Source organism: Spermophilus citellus, assembly GCF_964194105.1.
Source record: "Spermophilus citellus genome assembly, contig: SCAFFOLD_222, whole genome shotgun sequence".
Classification (NCBI taxonomy): domain Eukaryota; kingdom Metazoa; phylum Chordata; class Mammalia; order Rodentia; family Sciuridae; genus Spermophilus; species Spermophilus citellus.
In genome coordinates, this window is record NW_027673054.1 from 345,183 (window position 1) to 351,182 (window position 6,000).

The 6,000-nt window shown below is 37.9% G+C and overlaps 1 pseudogene across 1 annotated transcript; it reads left to right on the forward strand.

Annotated features, from left to right (window-relative positions):
* The first annotated feature begins 1,362 nt into the window (after positions 1-1,362).
* LOC308640181 (glyceraldehyde-3-phosphate dehydrogenase-like) lies at positions 1,363-2,354 on the forward strand (annotated as a pseudogene). Its single transcript has one exon. The product of its transcript is annotated as a glyceraldehyde-3-phosphate dehydrogenase-like (transcript).
* Positions 2,355-6,000: the final 3,646 nt, after the last annotated feature.

The following is a 6,000-nucleotide window of genomic DNA, read 5'->3' on the forward strand; positions in this document are numbered from 1 at the left end:
TAATCAGTAAAGTAAGCCATCAAATCACAAAGATAAACGAGAGAAAGTAAAGAGCAAATAATATTCAAAACAACTAACAGGAATAAGCCTTTACCCATCAATGACCTTGAATGGAAACAATGGAAAGATAGCTGGACTGAATAAATAAAAAAGCAAGATCCAATAATATGCTTCCTAAAACAAATTCACAAGTAAAAACAAAATGAAAGAATGGAAAATGATATTCCAAGCAAAGGGAAACCTAAAGCTAGTAGAAGCAGTAGCTACGTTTACACGTGATGAAATAGACTTTAAGATAAAAACTATAAAGACAAAGTCACTAATAATAATCAAGGATTCAATAAGAAATGATAAATTTATGTGTACCTAACATCATAGCAACCAGTTTTATAAAATAGCCACTATTAGACCTAAAGGGAGAGAGACTAATACCATAACAAAGGGGAATTTCAATACCCCACTTCCAGTGGGGTATTGTCAGTGGACAATTCATCCAGCCCCTCCGCCAAAAAATGAACAAACATCAGAGTTCAACTATATGTCAGAACATTCCATTCAACAGCTGCAAAGTACACATTCTTTTCATCAATTCATGGAGTTTTCTCTAGAATACACAATATATTACGCCCCAAAATAATTCTAAATAAAAATTTTAAATGAAATTATATTCTGTATCCTTTCTGATTACCATGGGTAAAAAACTAGAGTCAGCAACAAAATTAATTTAGACATGGACACTGAACAACATACATTTGAATCAATAGTGGTTTGTCAAGGATAAAAGAAGAGAAACATTAAAATTTCTGGAGACAAAACGAAAACAGCATGCCAAAACTTACGGTATACCACAAAGCCAGTATTCAGAGGAACTTGATAGCAATAGTGCCTACATTAAAATTTTTTTTAAAAAATTTCAACTAACCTTAAAATGCATCTCAATGATCTAGAAAAGCCAGAACAAATCAACCTCCAAATTAGAAGGAATGAAAGATCAAAGCAGAAATAAATGCAAAAGAGACTAAAAGGGTAATACAAAAGATCAATAAAATGAAGAGGTCATATTTTAAGAAGGTGAACAAAAGCAACAAACCTTTAGCTAAACTAACCAAGAAAAAAAAGAAGACCCAAATAAAATTAGACATTAAGCAAAAGAAGACATTAGCACAGAAATACAAAGGATCATTATGAGATTCTGATAAAAATAAATACGATATGCTAACATTTATAGATCTAATCTAGAAGAAATGGACAAATTTCTAGACACACATAACCGATCAAAATAAATCTGAGGACTCTGCTGCTTCTGGTTCACAGCCACATCTTCTCCGCTTGTGCACATCCTCTTGTCTCTTGCGGTGCCAGCCATGCCGTCCCTAAGACACGATGGTGAGGGTCAGAGTGAACGTATTTGGCCACATTGGGTGCCTGGTCACCAGGGCTGCTTTCAAGTCTGGCGAAGTGGATATTGTTGCTATCAATGACCCCTTCATTGACCTCAACTACATGGTCTGTGTGTTCCAGTGTGTTTCCACCCGTGGTAAATTCAGTGGCACAGTCAAGGCTGAATACAGGAAGCTTGTTATCAATGGAAAGCCCATCTCCAGAAGCAAGATCCTGCTAACATCAAATGGGGTGATGCTGGTGCTGAACCTGTTGGAGAATCCACTGGTGTCTTCACCAGCATGGGGAAAGCCAGGACTCATTTCAAGGGTAGTGCTGAAAGGGTCATCTCTGCCTCTTCTGCTGATGCCCCCATGTTTGTGATGACCGTGAATCGTGAGATGTATGACAACTCCCCCAAGATCATCAGCAATTCCTCCTGTAGCACCCACCAACTGCTTAAACTCCTGGCCAAGGTCATCCATGACAACTCCAGCATTGTGGAAGGACTCAAGACCACAGTACTTGTCATCACTACTAATCAGAAGACTGTAGATGGCCCCTCTGGGAAACTCTGGCATGATGGTGGTGGAGCTGCCCAGAATATCCTCTCTGCATCCACTGGTGCTGCTAAGGCTGTGGGCAAGGTCATCCCTGAACTGAATGAGAAGCTCACTGGCATGGCTTTTCGTGTGCCTACCCCAGTGTGTCAGTTGTGGATCTGACCTGTTGCCTGGAGAAAACTGCAAGATTTGATGACATCAGGAAGGTGGTAAAGCAGGCATTAGAGGGCCCCTCAAGGACCGGGTTGTCTCCTATGACTTTAACAGTGACATCCACTCTGCCACCTTCAGTGCTGAGGCTGGCATGGCCCTCAGTGATCACTTTGTCAAGCTTATTTCCTGGTATGACCATGAATTTGTCTACAGCAACAGGGTGGTGGACCTGATGTCCACATGGCCTCCAAGGAGTAAGAGCCCCTGGACCACCTGCCCCAGCAAGAACACAGAGAAAGAAAGAGGCCCTCGGCTGTGGGGAGTCCCCTGCTCCTAACTCAGTCCCTCAGCAAGAATCTCCCCTCTTCCCAATTTCCATCCCAGACACCCTGAAGAAGGGGGGAGGTTTAAGGAGCCCTACTTTCACCACCAATCAAGTCTACTGCACCTCCAAAAATTAAAAAAAAAATGAGGACATAAAACCTGAATAGGCCAATAACAAATAATGAGATTGAATCAGTACTGAAAAGTCTCCCAACAAAGAAACCTCAGGACTGAATGGCTTTATGACTGAATTTTGACAAACTTTTAAAAAAGAACTATAACAAATTCTCAGATTTTTCCATATGATTGAAAGGGAGGAAACATTTCCAAACTCTAGGAGGCCAGCATCATCCTGTTTTCAACAAAAAACAAGGACACAACAAGAAGAAAGAAAGCTGTATAGACCAATATCCCTGATGAACAAGGTGCAGACAACCTCAACAGAGTATTAGCAAGCAGGATTTAACAGCACATCAAAAAGGTTATTTCCCCTGATCAAGTAGGTTTTATCCCAAGGGTGCAAGGATGGTGTACATGTGCAAGTCAATAAGCAATATATCACGTCAACAAAAGGAAGAATAAAAGCCATGTTATCTCAGTAGATGAAAAAAATAATTTTAAGATTCAATATTCCTTCATGATAAGAGCCCTGATCAAATTAGGTATAGAAGGATTATAACTCAGCATAATAAAAGCTATCCACAACAAACCCTCCACCTGCATCGCAGTGAACCTGGGAAAGCTGAATACAAGTCCTGTGTCAGGAACAAGACAGGGAGAGGGAGGGGGAGTGTGGCATGTGGAATATGACGGAGGCTGGTGTGGCTGTGGAGGCTTCCAGGAGATGTGTTCTAACCAGGCCTCTCCTACTCTCCCTTGGGTTCATGACTGCTTGCCATCTCCGTACAGAAACTGGACACAAGAGCCTGTATGTTCAAGGGATAAAGTCTGGGCAGGACAACACATTTTGGGGTGAATAGACTAGGAAAGAAAGCTCAGGTAGCTGCTCCTCTTCCCTTCCCCTTAAGTCCCCAGGACTGACAAATCAAGGAATTGACCCCTCCCAACGTTGTTTCTCTATTTGAGAATTCAAAAGTAAAGTTCAGGAATGGCTAGGTGGGGAAATTTTTTTTTAAGGGGTGGATGACCAGATATGAAATGTCTGAGGTTACCTGCTGTAGGATTCACCTCCCACCTCTATTAAATAAAGTTCACTGGTGCTGAGATCTGGACATCTACCCTTTCCCAATACATATTACCAGTTAGAGTAGTCAAACATCTTGGGGAATATTGCATATAACAGGACATCTGAGAATTAAAATATCTTAATAGAAAAAAATTAACAAAAGAAACAACTTTACAATTAAAGTACAGTAAAAACCTTTGGATAATTAGCAATATGATTTTTTAAATAACCAGATGAAAATGTCATTATGAAAAAAATATGAGATAAGTAGTGAAATCTATAGGGCAGAACGTGTTAGAGATTTTTAAAAATATAGATCATCCCAGAAGGAAATCAAAAATAGAAAAAAATTATAAAAGGAAAAATATATATGTATGTAGGAGACAACATCTAAGAAATACAATGAAGATAAAATTTTTGAAGACTAGTGGAGACAAATTTTTTTTATAATCAAAGCAGAATCCTTTTAAACAAATCTGTACAAAGGGAAAACCATTTTGTGAGTATTGTAGGGCTGAGCAAATGAGAAATATTTGATATTGATAGGAAGAGGGGTTCCCATTAGGAGAAGATACAAATATGGATTGGGGAAGTCAAGAAAGAACCATGCAGCATCAGATTGGGATTAAAAGTATCAGTATGAACTCATAATTTTTATATATGTTATATACACATATAATTTCAAATTATATATATGAAATTGAAACATTAAAATAGAAAATTGCAACAGTTTTTCAATTCTCTCTATACTGAGAAATGATGACCTTTGGCAAGATAACTTGTGGTGAGATAATTGAGAAATAAGTTTGTTTTACTGTTCCTTTTCAGACTTCCAACAACTAGTTTTAATACCCACTAAGATTAATTAATGCTCAATTAAATTATTAAATAAGTAAAAAGAGCTCAGATCTTGTTTTCTAAATATTTCCCACTAAAAGGACACAGGCACCAATTCAAAAGGTCTCCTACTGGCCAAAATCTGAATTTGAGCATCAAAATATATGATGGTAGTAGTAGATTATAATTCACTAAATAAAATATCTTAAATTCATACCAGTGAAAATTAGGTATAAAGAAAGGTAAATTCTTCTCACAAATGTAGACAGAATAATAGAAAAATCACTATTTTGCAAAAATCATAGAAATAATTAAGTATTAATTATTCTAACCTTTTTGGAAAGCCATCTGACAATATTAATTGAAATTTAAAATACATCTACCTTTATACCATTTTCCAATCCTGACAATGTCCCTTAGGCAAAAAGACACAAACATATAAAAGGACATGCTTAAACTGAATATGACTGACCATACTGTTTGTTTATAGCTGGCATGTATTCTAGGTAAGCTAGCAAAATGGTTGGTTAGGTTCCATGTCATGCTGGTGGCTATTGTTTTAATATTACTTCAGCATATAATGGTTACATGCATACCTGTAAGGTTTGAAGTTGCACAAAAAACAAAAAAAAAAAACGGGCTGGGGATGTGGCTCAAGCGGTAGGTATCGCGCTCGCCTGGCATGCACAGGGCACTGGGTTCGATCCTCAGCACTTCATAAAATAAAATAAACTTGTAGACAAGTTAAACATCCATTAGCAAAGGACAAATAGTCAAACAAATGATACAACCATATTGTAAAATATTTAAAGTTGTATTATCATTGATTAAAAAAACAAGATAAAATTGTAGCAGAACTACTGTTTGCCAATTCCCTTTCACCATGTAACAAAATGGTGGTTTTTATTGTTGTATTTATGTAAAATGTATCCAGTTAAACAGTAACACAATGTAAACTGTAGTGTTTACAGTTAGAAGTGACCATGTCACCTCCGGCTTGGTAGCGCACCTATAATCCCAGGTATTCAGGAGGCTGAGGCAGGAGGATTGAAAGTTTGAGGTCAGTCTCCACAATTTAGCGAGGCCCTAAGCAATTTAGCAAGACCCTGTCTCAAAAAATAAAAAGGGCTGGGGATGTGGCTTAATGGTTAAGCACCCCTGGGTTTAATCCCCAGTACCCCCCCCCAAAAAATAGTGACCACGTCACTAGTTATGACTGATTGATAGTGTAAGTGAAAGTTGATTTTATGAGAAATTGCTCCAAACTTACGAGGTTTCTTGTGTTTCTGGTCATAGGAGTAACTAACTGAGTCCAGGATTTTGCTATTATGTTTGACAATTAGAAAAATAGACTACATTTAGAAAAGTTTTGCGGCATTTAATAATAGGAAGCTCCAAGCCATGGTCCCTGAAACAAAAGAAATAAACAAAGAAAACCTTTACCACATTCAGGCCTTCTTCCTGTAGACAATTTCTGGACCATTGCACAGGGAGGATCCCCACACACATACACACACCAAAAAAATAGAGAAAAAAAAAACAGGAAATTGCCAAGTT